We start from the raw sequence: 15,866 nt of genomic DNA, 5'->3' as shown, positions 1-15,866 counted from the left end.
TCCTCTGAGAAGTCTTCCCTCACCCCCCTTCTTTGTTTGGAAGTGCATCCTAGTTCAAGGTTTTCAGAATACCCCAAGATTCCCTGTTTTTAGGGCCCTTATGAGAATTATCTTTCACTCTTTCTTTACCTAGATAAAAATCTGGCATACAATAGGTGTTCAGTAATTGCTGGATGGAGGAATAAATGAATTATTACCACTACTATGGATTTATTTTTTTCCACGAATGACTAATTTTCCCTTTGTTTTGGCATTAAGGCACTTTTCACAGAAATGTAAAAACATTACTTAATATGAAACACCACTATTATGATCTATTGTAATCTTCACTCCAAAATAGAAAGGAACAAATTGTCTTTTGCAGCTACCGTCTAAATTGCAGATTAAAAGTTTTGGTTTCTAAATGTAATTGCTGTGCAGATCTATTCATTTTGTTCATTTTGGATCTCCCTGAAGCATTCCTTTAGCCTTCTACCTTTGAGTTTTGTTTTAAGAACACCCTTGTCAGTTGAGATTAAGATAACATTTCTGTGTGAACATAAAAGCTGAGAAAGAATTCCAGTCATGCTGCCAGAGGAACCAGCTGTGCTGTTTAGCTCCTCTAGACAGAGTGCTGGCTGTGCCTCAAACATCGAAGGGAGTCATCAGGTACAATTCCTGGGTGAGTAACGCATTGCACAACATTCCCTCCAAAACAACAAACCTGACAAGCACCAGGAATAAGGCTAGGCTCCTATGCTTCTGTTACACATTGTGGAAAAAACCGATGTTTAAAGTAAGTATTTTAGGGTACTGGCTGGGCTCCTGCTGGGCTTTAGTTCCTGTGAATCCAAAGTATCTGAGACAGATCTCAGGCACTTGAGAGAGTTGATTTTGCCAAGGTTAAGGAGGTGCCCGTGACAGTCTCAGGAAGTCCTGATGACATGTGGACATGTGCCCAAGGTGGTCGGGATACTGCTTGCTTTTATACGTTGCAGGGAGACATAACACATCCATCAATACAGGTAAGATGGACATTGGTTTGATCTGAAAGGACAGGACAACTTGAAGCAGGAGGCTTCCAGGTCACAGGTAGATTTAAATATATTCTGATTGGCAATTGGTTGAAAGTTATTATCAGTAGAAAGGGATGTCTTTGCTATGATAGGGGTTTTATCATAAAGATGAAGCCTCCAAGTAGTAGGCTTTAGAGAGAATTGTAAATGTTTCTTATCAGACTTAAGGTCGGCATTGATGTTACTGTTGAAAGGATATAATGAGGCATGTCTGAACCACACTTCTCATCATGGCCTGAACCAGTCTTTCAGGTTACATTTTAGAGTGCCCTGGCCAAAGAGGGAGTCCATTCAGACTTTTATTCTAATGTTTTGGGATTTTAAAAAAATTCCTGAAATACCATAGCCCAAAATCCTGAACAAGTTGCTTCTCAGATTCTACTACACTGTATTTTTTCAGTGTTCCCCAGATGGTTTCTCTCAGTCAGGTATAAGACATCTTTATAAGAAATCATATTTGGTAAAAGTTTGGATTCTCAGCCTGTGAATCCCAAGAGAGTCTGTTTTGGTAGCAGGATTAACCCAGGAAGTTTTATTACTGAAAAAATTTCTAAAGTTTTTTTCGGGAGGCAAACACTAAAAAATCAGAAACATTTTGTAATAGCAGAAAATGTAAGTGACTATGTAATGGAAAAGCATTTTTAATGTTGATTTGGTAAGCCCATTAAGTCACATTTGTAAGAAAATTATCAAATACAACTTAACCCAGTGCAGCAGCAATCATGTTGAAGAATGACTAATGCTCTCAAATAACTTGATCATTGAGAATTTCTCCAACTCACGCAGTACAATTTAAAATAAGTCATGCAAATTAGTAAAAATTAATAAGACTTGTAAATGTAAAATGAATGCAAATCTTTTGTTCTGGTTAGATGCTGAAATATGGCAACTATTCTGTCTTTAACAGTGTGCACAGAACCTCAAAGAACATTTTCTGTAAGAATAGGTACTATAAAAACACCCCATTACTGTGTAATCATATGATGAAATGTCTTCTGCATTGACAGAGCCAAAAGCTAGGATTAAATCTAAGTAATTTTATTTTCTTCTTAGAATCATCCAAATCCTTTTAAGGGTATCTATAACCAAATCCTTTGTAATCTTAGGTAGAAATTTGACTTACAGCCTTTTGTTGATTTTAAATTTTTAATAACATTTGATGTTTGATATATTTTGATTTCCAGAATTTCCATTACTAAAATTAAGGATTCTTCCCAGAAGCCTTTACATGTTTAAAGACAACAAATAAAACAATTACTTATTATCTCGTTTATGGTAACCGTCTAATTTTACAGTATTTTTTCCTTCATTTTAGATTTGACCCAGTCCTTGCCAAATTAATAAAATATCTTTTATAATTATCCAGAAATACAGAATTCCTAAAGTGAAAGCAAAAAGAACTAAAAAATTATTTATGTTGGAGTGATGAAAATGTTCTAAAATTAAATTGTGGTGATGGTTGTACCACTTTGTGAATTATTAAAACCACTGAACCGTATATTTTAAAAGGGTAAATTTTATGGTATGTAAATTATATCTCAATAAAGCTGTTAGAAATAATTTATTAGGTTTATGTTAAATGCTTGTGATGGTTAATACTGAGTGTCAACTTGATTGGATTGGATACAAAGCATTAATTCTGGGTGTGTCTGTGAGGGTGCTGCCAAAGGAGATTAACATTTGAGTCAGTGGGCTGTGGAAGGCAGATCCACCCTTAATCTGGTGGGCACAATCTAATCAGCTGGCAGCGAATATAAAGCAGGCAGAAAAACATGGAAACAAGAGACGGCCTAGCTTCCCAGCCTACATCTTCCCCCCCATGCTGGATGCTTCCTGCCCTTGAACAGCAGACTCCAAGTTCTTCAGTTTTGGGATTCAGACTGGCTCTTCTCGCTCAGCTTGTAGACAACAGCTTGTAGACAGCCTGTTGTGGGACCTTGTAATCGTGTAAGTTAATACTTAATAAACTCATATATGTATATATCCTATTAGTTCTGTCCCTCCTAGAGAACCCTGACTAATACAGATTTCAGGACCAGGAGTGGTTCTAGAGGAGCAGAATATTAATGATGGAGTTTTTTCATTGGTTTTGGGGATTCTGAAGTTGGCTGCTTTGTATGATTAGACCCAAAAATGCCAAGGACTCTACTTCTAATAGTGTGGAGAACCCTGATAGTCCTTGTTGAAAACTGTTTAAAGAGCTATGTGAAATAAATGCATCTAAGACTCCTGATTCACTGCTCATGAGAGGCAAGGGGTTTAGTGACTCTACACATAATACCTTTGGCAATATGTGGAGAACCAAAGAACATGGTGAAGCTGGTTGATTGCTCCTAAGTTCAGTGGACAAAGTGATGAAAGAAAACGATGAACTCAGGGATTCTGTCTCCCAGCTTCAGAAGCAGATACCGAGCCACAGATAATGCTGAGATTGCCCTGAGTGAGAGTCTTATCTCCTGTAGAGAAAGAATTGAAATTGTGGAAAAACAGACACAAGCTCTTATCATGCGACTGGCTGACCTGCAAAGAAAGATGCATGCACAGCCTCGCCCTGTGTCTACTGTTAAAGTGAGGGCATTGATTGGAAAAGAATGGAACTCTGCCACTTGAAATGGGATCGTGTGGGAGGCCCCTGATGAAGCCGGGAACACTGAGTTGGTAAACTCTGATGAATCTTTTTTGCCAGAAGGAAGAGCTTCCCCATCCCCAGTAGTGGCAGCATCCCCTCCACTACCTATGCTGCCATCAGCCTTTCCACCTGTGCCTGAGGAGATAAACCCTGCACTGTCTGAGGCAACAGTGATGGCCTCCCTGGAGGCAGATGCCAGGCAAGATAATGTGGACTCTCCTCAGCAGTCACCCTCAACACCTCTGTTTGCTTCTAGACCTGTAACTCCACTCAAGTCCCAATGGGCCCCCTAGAGGGGAGGTTCAGAGTGTGACCCATGAGGAGGTACACTACACTCCAAAAGAACTGTTTGAGTTCTCTAATTTATGTAAACAGCCATCTGGAAAACAGTCATGGGAATGGATATTAAGGGTATGGGATAATGGTGGAAGGAAGATGAGAGTTGGATCAGGCTGAAATTAATGATTTGGGCCCACTAAGTAAAGACTGAATTTAATGTTGCAGCTTGGGGAGTTAAAAAAGTTTCTAATAGTTTATTTTCTTGGTTAGCTGAAATGTGGATTAAAAGATGGTCCACTGTGGGTGAGCTGGAAATGCCTGATCTCCCTTGGTTTAATGTCAAGGAAGGGATCCAAAGGCTTAAGGAAATTGGGATGGTGGAGTGGATTAGTAACTTTAGACCTATTCATCACAGCTGGGAGGGTCCAGAAGCTATACCCTTGACCAGTGCCTTGTGAAATAGATTTGCAAAAGCAGCACCTGCATCTTCGAAGAGCCCTGTAATTGCTCTTCTCTGTATGTCAGATCTAACAGTGGGAACTGCAGTCACTAAATCAAAAAATGTAAATACCCAGGGAATAATTGGATCCCGAGGTAGCAGGGGCCAAGTGGCAGCACTCAGCCATCAAAGCCAAGGTGGGCGTAGCTACCATAATGGACAGCAGAGGCAAAGCGGCAATCAGAATAGTCTGACTGATTTAGAGCTCTGACATTGGCTAATTAATAATGGTGTTCCTAGAGGTGAAATTCATAGGAAGCCTACTGCATTCCTACTTAAATTAACCAAACAGAAAACTTCTAGGTTGAATGGACAAAAGACTAATTTGAATTATAAAAACAGAGAATCACGGCCCCTTAATCAATTTCCAGACTTGAGCCAGTTTATAGACCCAGAACCCATTGAATGAAGGGGAGGCTGGGTCCCCTTGAGGAAGGACTTCATTACACTACTGATAATTTTTGCAGTGAAGCTTTCTCCCATCCTTCCCCAAGGAGACATTTGGCCTTTTACCAGGGTAACTGTGCACTGGGGAAAGGGAAATGATCAGACATTTGGGGGGACTACTGGACACACTGGCTCTGAGCTGAAGTTGATTCCAGGGGACCTCAAGCATCATTGTGGTCCTCCAGTTCAAGTAGGGGCTTATGGAGGTCAGGTCATTAATGGAGTTTTAGCTCAGTTCCGACTTACATTGGGTCCCTGGACTCATCCTGTGGTCATTTTCCTAGTGCCAGAATGTGTCATTGGCATAGACAGACTCAGCAGCAGGCAGAACCCCCACATTGGCTCCCTGACTGGTAGTGTGAGGGCTATTATGGTGGGAAAGGCCAAAGGGAAGCCATTAGAGCCGCCTCTACCTAGAAAAATAGTAAATGAAGTACAATGTCGCATCCCTGGAGGGATTGTGGAGTTTAGTGCCACCATCAAGGACTTGAAAGAGGCGGGGTTGGTGATTACCACCACATCCCCATTCAACTCTCCCATTTAGCCTGTGCAGAAGACAGATGAGCTTTGGAGAATGACAGTGGATTATCACCAGCTTAACCAAGTGGTGGTGACTCCAATTGCAGCTGCTGTACCAGATATGGTTTCATTGCTTGAGCAAATTAACTCATCTCCTGGAGCCTGGGATGAGTTGACACAGAAATGACATTGACTCGGAAAATACCTTTTCCTCCATTCATGTCCATAAGACCCACCAGAAGCAATTTGCCTTCAGCAGACAAGGTTAGCAATATATCATTACTATTCTACCTCAGGGGTATATCAACTCTCCAACTATATGTCATAATCTTATTTAGAGAGACCTTGATCGCTTTTTGCTTTCACAAGATATCACACTGGTCCATTGCATTGATGGCATTATGCTGATTGGATCCAGTGAGCAAGAAGTAGCAAACACACTGGACTTATTGGTGAGATATTTGCATGCCAGAGGATGGGAAATACGACTAAAATTCAGGGACCTCTACCTCACATAGATAAGTATAACAAGTAAAAACATGTTGGCTGACAATGACTATATATTTTGCTTATTTACCATGTGTTTTCTTGCTCTATCTTTGTGAATATTCAAGCCAAGTTTCCATCCTATTTGTAGAGTATGCTTTATAAGACATTTCCACACTGAGTGTGAAATTGGGCTTAAGGATTTTAAAGGTCTGTATGATTCTGAATTGAATAAGAACTGTGACATGGTTTATCTCTGTGTCTCCACCCACATCTCATGTTGAATTGTAATTCCCAATGTTGGCAGAGAGACTTGGTGATTGAATCATGGGTTCGGATTTCCTCCTTGCTGTTCACGTGATAGTGGCTGAGTTCTTATGAGAGTTGATGGCTTAAAAGTGTGTGGCACTTCCCCCTTAGCTCTCTTTCTCGCCACCATGTTAAGACATGCTTGCTTCCCCTTCACCCTTCTGCCAAAATTGTAAGTTTCCTGAGGCTTCCCAGCCATGCTTCCTGTGCAGCCTATGGAACTGTGAGTCAATTAATCTTCTTTTCTTCATAAATTACCCAGTCTCAGGTGGTTATATATAGCAGTGTGAAAATGGAATAATACGAACTCCAAAACATGGAAAATCAGCCCTGCTGCAATAACTTTTGTTGTGGTATCTGTGGATGTACAGTAAAAAAAAAAAAACAACAACTTAATAATGCTAGAATCTTTTGCAAGAAGCATACCATTTAAAACATGTTAAAATAAGTATATTTCTAAAGCCTGTTTCTTTTGTTCATATAATTTAATCAATTGTATTACTAGTATCATTGTCCTCCCCCTAGGGTAGTCATAACTTTTCGGTGAAAGCAAAGGCCAATCCTGGCTAAGGAGACTATGATCCCATGAGACATGCCAGCATGTGGCAACATGGGATTCTGTACTTTAAGGTCATCTCAAAGAAGTAAGTTTTTGTAAATCTCAACTAGGCCAAGGTCCTCCTCACCATTCAACTTCTTTAATGACTCCCTTCTAGATTGTTTCTCTTCCCATCATTTAAGTAACCCACACCCCATAAGTAGTTAGGGTGTTTTCAGGGGAGGTGAAGGAGTCAGTATTGGTAATCGTCTTTGAGTATCCCATTTGATGATTTCCTGAGTTTTTGATATGCCAAGTGCATATCACCAATGATCTGTACTTAAAAACTTCTATATGTGTCAAGACACTGAGTATCCTGAATGTTGCTCGGAGCCATTTACACTCTTGTAAAAATATGCATCAGTGCTAAGATCGCAGAGATTGTACAAAACCAAAATGAAGAACACATATTTCCAATGTTAAACTAGACTTTGTCACACAGAAAGCAACTCTACAGCATTCTGACGTCAAAGGGCAACGAGGAATGTTAGACAGCAGCAACAATTACCCAAAGTCTCACCTCACAGAGCAACAAGAAAGGAGAAGTGTCCAGACCAAACTGGTGTGTGCGAGCTTGGATTATTCACCTTCTTCCTTGACTTCTTAACTTGAACATATAATACACATTCCCAGCTCTTTTTGGCCTTCCTTAGAGTATAACATTTACCTTATTTTGTTATACATGTACACTGCAATAGCAACTCTCAAACCAAGAAGTTGAGAGACTTTTCAGTTAATTTTTTTTTATTTTTTTTTATTTTTTATTTATTTTATTTATTTATTTTTTTAGAGCAAAGTATCAGAAAACTCTCCTTTACCAGTAACACCATATTCGTGGATAATTTTCTCTCCAGAGTCAGACACTGATTTGATCTATTTGACTGCCTGGAAGATTTTAAATACAGAGGAAATTTACTCCAGAGGCTGTGAACATGTGAACATCATCACAGAATGAATCCTGTAAGTTGAAATACTCATAATCTGACCTGATAAATTATTGTATATAGGAACAAAAATATTAAACCGTATAAGTTTGCATGTACTCACATAAGAAAGCAGACAATAGTGGCTATTGTTGCTATTAGTAGAAAATGACAAAGACAACCAAGTTCTAATTTTGCTTTCAACAATACCCAAATATCTAAGGATCACCTTCGATATCTGCTTGATTTCAGTCTTTGTAACAAAGAATATGTAATTTTAATGAGAAAAATCTGTTTATAATGATTTTAAGAGAATCATCATATTGAGCATGGAACAAGGCTTTTGGAAACATGTAATAAAGACATTTCATGACCGTGTGAAATTCCCACATTGCATGGAAAAGTTTTTGAAGTAAAAGTAAACATTTTGAAGACTAAAACTATAATTACTAGTCATAAGGTAGTTGATTTTGATAGGCATTTTCAGACTCTGAAACTCAAACCTGCTCACAGATGCCTTCTCAGATAATTTCAGTAATTTGTAATTCCTGAGTAACTGTAAAATCCATTTATATTTTGAAAGGAGAAGAAATAGCACAAATGTTACCATTTCACTCTATAAAACAGGAATACTGTATGCCAAACAGTTTTCTACATGAGTCATCAAGATCAACAAGCAGGTCTCCATGGAAACACAGACATTGATAAAATCCTAAACCTTGTTTCTAATATATATCTTTTACTTTATATTATTTTATTATTTATTTTTTAAATTGCAGTAAAAGATGTGCAATACAAAATTTACTATTTTAACCATTTTAAGTGCATAGTGGCATTAGTACATTTAACATATATATATATATATATATATTTCTGTTTTGGAAACAGGATCTCACTCTGTTGCCCAGGCTGAAATGCAGTGGTGCCATCATAGCTCACTACAGCCTTCAATTCCTGGGCTCAAAGGATCCTCCCACTTCAGCCTCCTGAATAGCAGGGATACATTTAAAATTTTGTGCAACTATCACCACCACCCATCTTCAGATTTTTTTTTTTCATCTTACAAAACTGAAACTCTGTATCCATTAAAAAGTAACTCTCCATTCAACCCTCCCCATAGCCTCTGGAAACCACCTTTCTATGATTTGTCTATGAATTTGACTACTCTAGGTCCCTCATGTAAGTGGAATCATACAGTATTTATAATTTTATGATGACTTGTTCAGTCAGCATAATGTCTGCAAGGTCTAGGTCCCTCATGTAAGTGGAATCATACAGTATTTATAATTTTATGATGACTTGTTCAGTCAGCATAATGTCTGCAAGGTTCATCCATGTGGTAGCATATGCCAGAACTTCCTTCCTTTTTAAGGCTGGATACTATTTCATTGTATATATATACCACACTTTGTCTATCCAGTAGTCCATTAATGGGTACATAGGTTACTTTCACGTATTGGCTGTTGTGAATAATGCTGCTATGAACATGAATGTACAAATATCCATTCACGCTATCAGTTCTTTTGGGTACGTACTCAGAAGTGGAATGGATCACACGGTAATTCCATGTTTAATTTTTGAGGAACCATCGTACTCTTTTCCACAGCATCTGCATCATTTCACATTCCCACCAGCTATGTACAAGGGTTCCAATTTCCTTAAGAACACTTGTTGCTTTCTGTTTTTAAATATTAACTATCCTAATAGGTGTACATGGTATCCCACTGTGGTATTGATTTGCATTTCCCTAATAATTAGACATGTTGAACGTCTTTCCATGTGCTGTTGTCCAGCTGTATACCTTCTTTCGAGAAATGTTAATTCAAGATCTTTGACTACTTTTGACTACTTTTAGATCAGGTTGTTTGTTTTTTGCTATTGTTGAGTTTTCTTTATATATTCTAGATATTTACTCCTTATCAGATGGATGATTTGCAGATATTTTCTCCTGTTCATGGGTTGCCTTTCACTCTGTTGACAATATCCTTTCATGCACGAAAATTTTAAAATTTTGAAGTAATCCAATGTATCTATTTTTTTATCTTGTTGCCATAATATTTTATTTAATGAAATGGCATTCAGTTGAATTGGTCAAGGTTATAGTTATAGTCAGTTATACTCAGGGAAATTTTCCATACAGACTAGATTAATTTAAGTACATCAATGACTGTGTACTCTGTCACCCAGGCACACTGCTGAATTGGTGCAGCTTCATCTAAGTACAGGCAGGGTTTCTTATTTTGGTAATTTTTTTTTCCATTTGATTTCTACCTGCATTTCCAAATAAAATTACTGTTTTATCTGAAGTCTTAAGTATCAACTTAGGTAAAGGAACTAATATTCGGAAAGGTTTTTTTTTTTTTTTTTTTTTTTTTTTTTTTTTTGTTTTTTCTTATGGAGACAGAAGAATCTCACTCTGTCACCCAGCCTGGAGTATAGTGGTGCCATCTCGGCTCGCTGCAACCTTTTCCACCTACCAGGTTCAAGTGATTCTCCTGCCTCAGACTCCTGAGTAGCTGGGACTATAGTCATGTGCCACCACGCCTGGCTAGTTTTTGTATTTTTAGTAAAGATGGGGTTTCTCCATGTTGGTCAGACTGGTCTTGAATTCCTAAGCTCAAGCGATCTGCCTGCCTCACCCTCCCAAACTGCTGGGATTACAGGTGTGAGCCACCGTGCTCGGCCTGAAAGGTTTTTCTCATTGTCATTATTCATACTTCTTGGACTTACTACATACAAATATCTAGAAATTTTCCTCCGAGGCTGGACAGTATTCAAATTCATTCATTCTATAGCTACTTCAGTTTCTATTCCTGTGCTATTTACATATAAGAGAGGAATGGAAATATTCTGAAACTCTACTCCGCTGTAAAAATTCCAGTCAAATTTGAAGATCCCATGATAGTTGGAGTTTATCACATAGTGCTTTGGTTATAAGTAAAGAGAACAGAACCACATACCTGATCCAATGAATAAAGTTGGATAGCTTCCTCATCACACACACACACACACACACACACACACAGTGAGGAAACTAGAAATAACCCAGTACTTCTAACCAATAGGTTATCTACAGATCTTAAACCAAAGTGGTGGATTTCAAGAATGCATTAAAACAAGCAAAACAAGTTGTCCCACTTTCTACTTGGGTGGGTCACCTATAGGGCCTTTGACATTTACAATTATCTAATATTTGACATTATCTAAATCAGTTAAGATTGTGAGTATGCTTCAAATATACTAACATTTTACATGTAGGAGATTTTGAAATACGTGTTTTCAGAAAGTCCAAGTGAGAAAAAAAAATCGCTTGTTTACAAGTTGCCTGAGATCTAGCCAGTAAGATTTTAGGATTTTTAGGTAGACACTCCATTCCAAAAATATGGAGATATTTAATTATCTTTCGTAATCTAAATATGTTCCTTGTTAGATGTCCAGTCTTTTAGGTCTGAAAGGATTTTGGTCTTCTAATATCCTGTTAAAAAAATGAAAGCTCAAAAAGTTGACATCATTATCAGCTGAAATAAGCCAGGAGCCAACTGCGAGCTCTTGTGGAAATAATGCATTTGATAGTGGACTTGGAGGTCAAGATGTTCCAAAGTAGAAGAGAAGAGAGAGATGTTAAGACAGTGTGGATCTGCACCTGTCTCAAATGAAAATTCAGATGAATTGGAAAGTTAAAGTTAAAAAAACAAAAAAAAACAACGCTTTAGAATACAAAGTTTAAAAAAATGCTTTAGGATAGTAATAAAAACCTCCTCTCTCTCTCTCTCTCTCTCTCTGTGTATGTTTAGGTATCTGAATTCAGATAACTTTCTAACACAAAACAAAAGTTATTACTACCAAAATCACTCAAAAAACTACAAGTAAAGTTAAAAAGACAGACTGGGAAAACAATCACCTCAGACATAAGAGTTGATTTTTTTATATTGATTTAAGCAAGCCTAAGACATGATGTCTTAGAAATAACAAATTTACAGAAGACTAGTATCTTAGTCTTCTAAGATACATATATCTTACTCCTTAACAGAGAGACATAATCATAATCATAGGGAAAAAATGTACAGTTTCCAAATAATAATCTTGTGTTGGCAAAGAGCAATTAAAAAACAAACATACAATACCAAAGGTTTATTTGATGGCTCATGCCATTTTCCCAATCAGTATAATCAGTATAATCACTTGACTAGAGGTGCCCTAAGGAGGGCCTTCTCTTCCTGAGCCACTTCTCAAAAGCCATTAGGATTTAGCTAGTAAACAAAGCATGATTAATGTGGCATGGCTACCATCACTTTTGTGGCAGTATAAACACATAGCTTTTGCGAAGACCCTACTTTAAAGAGAACATGTATCTATATGCCTGTATTGTTCTGTGTAAATTGCGAAATGATTCTCAGGGATTGACTTATTTTCTGGTGAAGATAAATGCTTTTGTGTTTCCCTTCTTTTGTAGCTTTCCCCCTAACAGCCTGTTTGGCTCTGAACAAATGAGTAGAGTTAACAAAATATATGTGTGCATACTTTCTAAACCTGTACATTAACCTCACGTCAGCTTCTTTCCTGCTTAGTTCACAAGGGTTGTTGTGTTAGAGACTGACCAACATGCCAGTTTTCTCTATATTCTCTAAATTGCATATTGTCTGTTCACTAGACCTCTTACTCTGGTTAAGTCTAGGTTAATTAATTGTATTCCTTTTTCTAAGGCAATAAATCTCAATCATCTTGTTTTTCTGTTGTCTTAGCTGTAATTTTGATCATATAGTTAAAATTTCTATAAGATCTTATAAAGATCTTACAAAATCTTATAATGTCTTATAGATCTTATAGTTCCTTTAAAAGGAACTGTAATTTGGAATGCTTTTCTCATAAATAAACACAAATTAGAATTTACTTCAGATGATGCCAAGATCTCAGATTGAGGTCTGTAGATAGCATCTTGAGTGTCCAAAATAGCTTTCTATGAATTCTGCATCATTTAGATGCCAGTCTTATAATGGATCACTCAGTCACATCAACGCCCGAGTCTATGCTGGGTGCTGACAGTGTTTGTGCAAAGTGGATGCCAAGTGACTGCACAATAAAGGTTTCTGAGTAGTTGAAATAGCTAAGTCTTGAGTCAATCATTGCATCTGGACCACATTCATGTGGCAAATCCTGCTTTATGGAGATGTTTCTAACACTGGCCTGCAATAATAATTCAGCCAAGGTAAGTGAGCTCTAAATATGCAATAAAGAAATTTGATGCTTTCAGTTTTAGCAATCAATAAAATAAAAATTATTTAATGTTGATTTCAAGAAAGCCACAATGCTAACTGAAACGTTAAGCAAACAAATAGTCTTTTCATTTTCATGTCTTACATTGGCACTTGAAGACTGCTCGTTGGGTAAATTGTGATTATTCTGAGCTAACTGTCTTAACAATTCTGCTTTATATAGTATATAAATTTAAGATGCACTTCTTACATTAGTGGGATTCATGTAAATATACATAAACAGATCAAACATAAAACCAGATCTAAGGCTATGTCTTTCTGTCATCAAACTCAGTATCACTGATCACATTGAATTATTAATTTGAATATTTAATTTCTTTTGCTTGATTATTCTTGGAATTTTACTTGGTTTAATGGATGCAGTTATGTTACAAATTTAAAATATTCTTAGTTTTATTTGTACTTAATATTATACTTAAGTGATTTTAGTCTAAACATTTTTTCTTTAAATTGGATCTAAATATTATTGATAGATGAAAGTTTTGCAAAAAATCCTCATGAAAACAACAACAAAAGATTCCTCTCCTTTATTCAAAGGATCATGAAGAAGAAATTCCAACTAAAAAAAAAAATCCTTGAGAAATATTCCACCCATTCAAGCTGTAGTAACACTACTGTTAGCCAGATAAAACATACACTTTTGAAAATAAACATTTTATTTGGTGATTTCCCAATACCATAAGAGTAGGTGATAGAAGCCAATGATTCATTTTACTGCTTATTTTCAAATGAAAGCTGTAATCTTCATATCTTATTTTAGAGAAGTACTGAAATATTGCATTATGAAATACATTCATATAACTGCTACACCATATTCTTAGAAATGTTCTTACTATAAGCAGAAATTCTTACTTTTCTTGTCTGCCTTTGGCTATGTTTTCAAAATGTGTGCCTTTTGAGGATGTTGCAATAGGAATACTAATATTATTGCTGCTAATAATGCTAATGAAGTAGAGCTGATAAAGCTTTAGGATTTATAAAATGCTTATAAAATGTTTTCTCCTATGTTAATTCTCACAATGGTATTTTGAAGAAGGTCTATGACTCAATTTATGGGTAAAGAAATTGAGGCAGAGAGGCTTACCCAAGGTCATAGAGTTAGTAATTTAGCAAAGGAGACTTTATCTTGCAACTTCTAACAATTAATTATTGCCTCTTCTTTTGCCCCAAGCCTTTCTAACAGCCCTCCTTCTGTCCTTCCTATCCCCAGTTTCTCTCCGTTTCCAGATGATCCTTCATGAAGCTACAAGAATCCCTTCCTTCCTTCCTTCTTTCCTCCTTTCCTTCCTTCCTTATGTGCATATGTGCATGTGTGCGTGTGTGTATGTGCACATGTGTGTGCATGTGTGTGTCAGACTCTCACTCTATTGCCCAGGCTGGAATGCAGTGGTGCAATCTTGGCTCACTGAAGCCTTGACCTCCTGGGCTCAGGTGATCTTCTCACCTCAACTTCCTGAGTAGCTAGGGCGACAGATGCACACCACCATGTCCAGCTAATCTGTTGTATTTTTTGTAGAGACAGCGTCTTGCCATATTGCTCAGGCTGGTGTTGAACTCCTCCGCCTCCCAAAGTGTTGGAATTACAGGGGTGAGCCACCACACCCAGCTACATTGTTTCTTATAGAAATAACCCTGAGTCTGTCTCCCCTTCTCATTAAAGAGCCTCTGCTAGCATTAATTGGCTGAAGGGCAGAATACCACGAGCCTGACATGTCTCTTCTTCCTCACCCTGTAGCCATCTTTCATTACAATCGCTGCAAGCTGCATAGGATGGACAAATAACCCAAGAATATTCCATTGGGTGGGCAATAGGCGATTATAGCATTGAAGAATAAAGGTATTGTCAAAATTAATTGAAATCGATTTCACGTATTGTTGTACTATCTCAAGCAGTTCTTTTTGCTCTCACATAAATTCCTATTTGCTTATTTAAGGTCTTCTTGTGAAGAGACTTGCTGTGATTATGAGCTAATAATGCTTCGGATATTTCAGTCAGGATATGCTTAGGCCAAGTATAGAACACACTGCCATCGCTATGGAAATTACCAGGTACTTTTATTTTTCTATGTCTGGGATGTCCTCTTTGCCACAAATTGCCTGACAAACCTATTCTTAAATTTTAGCTCAACTGTGTTATGATGTCTTGCTAACTTCCTTAGGCAAGGTTAGGGTATTTATCTCATCCTCTTGTCTAGCATTCTGTCCATTCCTCCAGAAGATCAACCATCCTCTTTGGGATGTCTTTAGAAAGCTAATACACATAAGGAAGAGAAACAAAATCACCTATAATTCTATTACTTATTAAAAAATTAGTATAATTTTGGCTTTACTCATTGCAAATTTTCTAGGATCTAGTTGTTTTTCTCTTTTTGTTTGATAATTCAGTAATCCCACTATACGTATAAGTGTCTTCTGCTTCCTTTCATTATTTCATGTCTTTGAAACCATCAGTTTTATGTCTGCATACTGTTCAATTATGTATCGTCGATTGTTTACCACTTCCCAAATCTTTCAAAATGTTAATTTTTTGTTCTTCTTTAATCGAATATATCTGCAGCTCCAATTCTGTCACTGAGCTTGGCATGCTAATTATTCAGTAAATGAGTGGTTAAAAAATCTTCTGGCTGTCTGGCAACTGATGCGATTTCCCTATTATCTTATTATTTTGATGATAATCTCGAATACTAATTTGGGGTTTGGGACTAATTTCCCCAATATTAGTTGAAAATTTATGATGAGGTGGGAAATGAAGTGAGAAAGGTAGAAAAACTCTCTGGATATTTTAGTGTGGAAAGATGCGATATTACACTTCCTGTAGTTATCATGACCATTCTAGGGAGACGATTGTG

The 15,866-nt window shown here is 37.2% G+C and overlaps 1 long non-coding RNA gene across 1 annotated transcript; it reads left to right on the top strand.

The window, feature by feature from the left end:
* The first annotated feature begins 707 nt into the window (after positions 1 to 707).
* LOC108536666 (uncharacterized) lies at positions 708 to 14,844 on the top strand. The gene is made up of 3 exons (XR_001887659.1): positions 708 to 775; positions 7,612 to 7,781; positions 14,753 to 14,844. It is a non-coding gene; the product is annotated as an uncharacterized LOC108536666 (long non-coding RNA).
* The last annotated feature ends 1,022 nt before the right edge of the window (positions 14,845 to 15,866 follow it).

This window comes from Rhinopithecus bieti, unplaced genomic scaffold (assembly GCF_001698545.2).
Source record: "Rhinopithecus bieti isolate Rb0 unplaced genomic scaffold, ASM169854v2 scaffold_39, whole genome shotgun sequence".
NCBI classification, from domain to species: domain Eukaryota; kingdom Metazoa; phylum Chordata; class Mammalia; order Primates; family Cercopithecidae; genus Rhinopithecus; species Rhinopithecus bieti.
The sequence above is the reverse complement of the archived record's forward strand: the minus strand, read 5'-3'. Positions and strand labels throughout refer to the sequence as shown.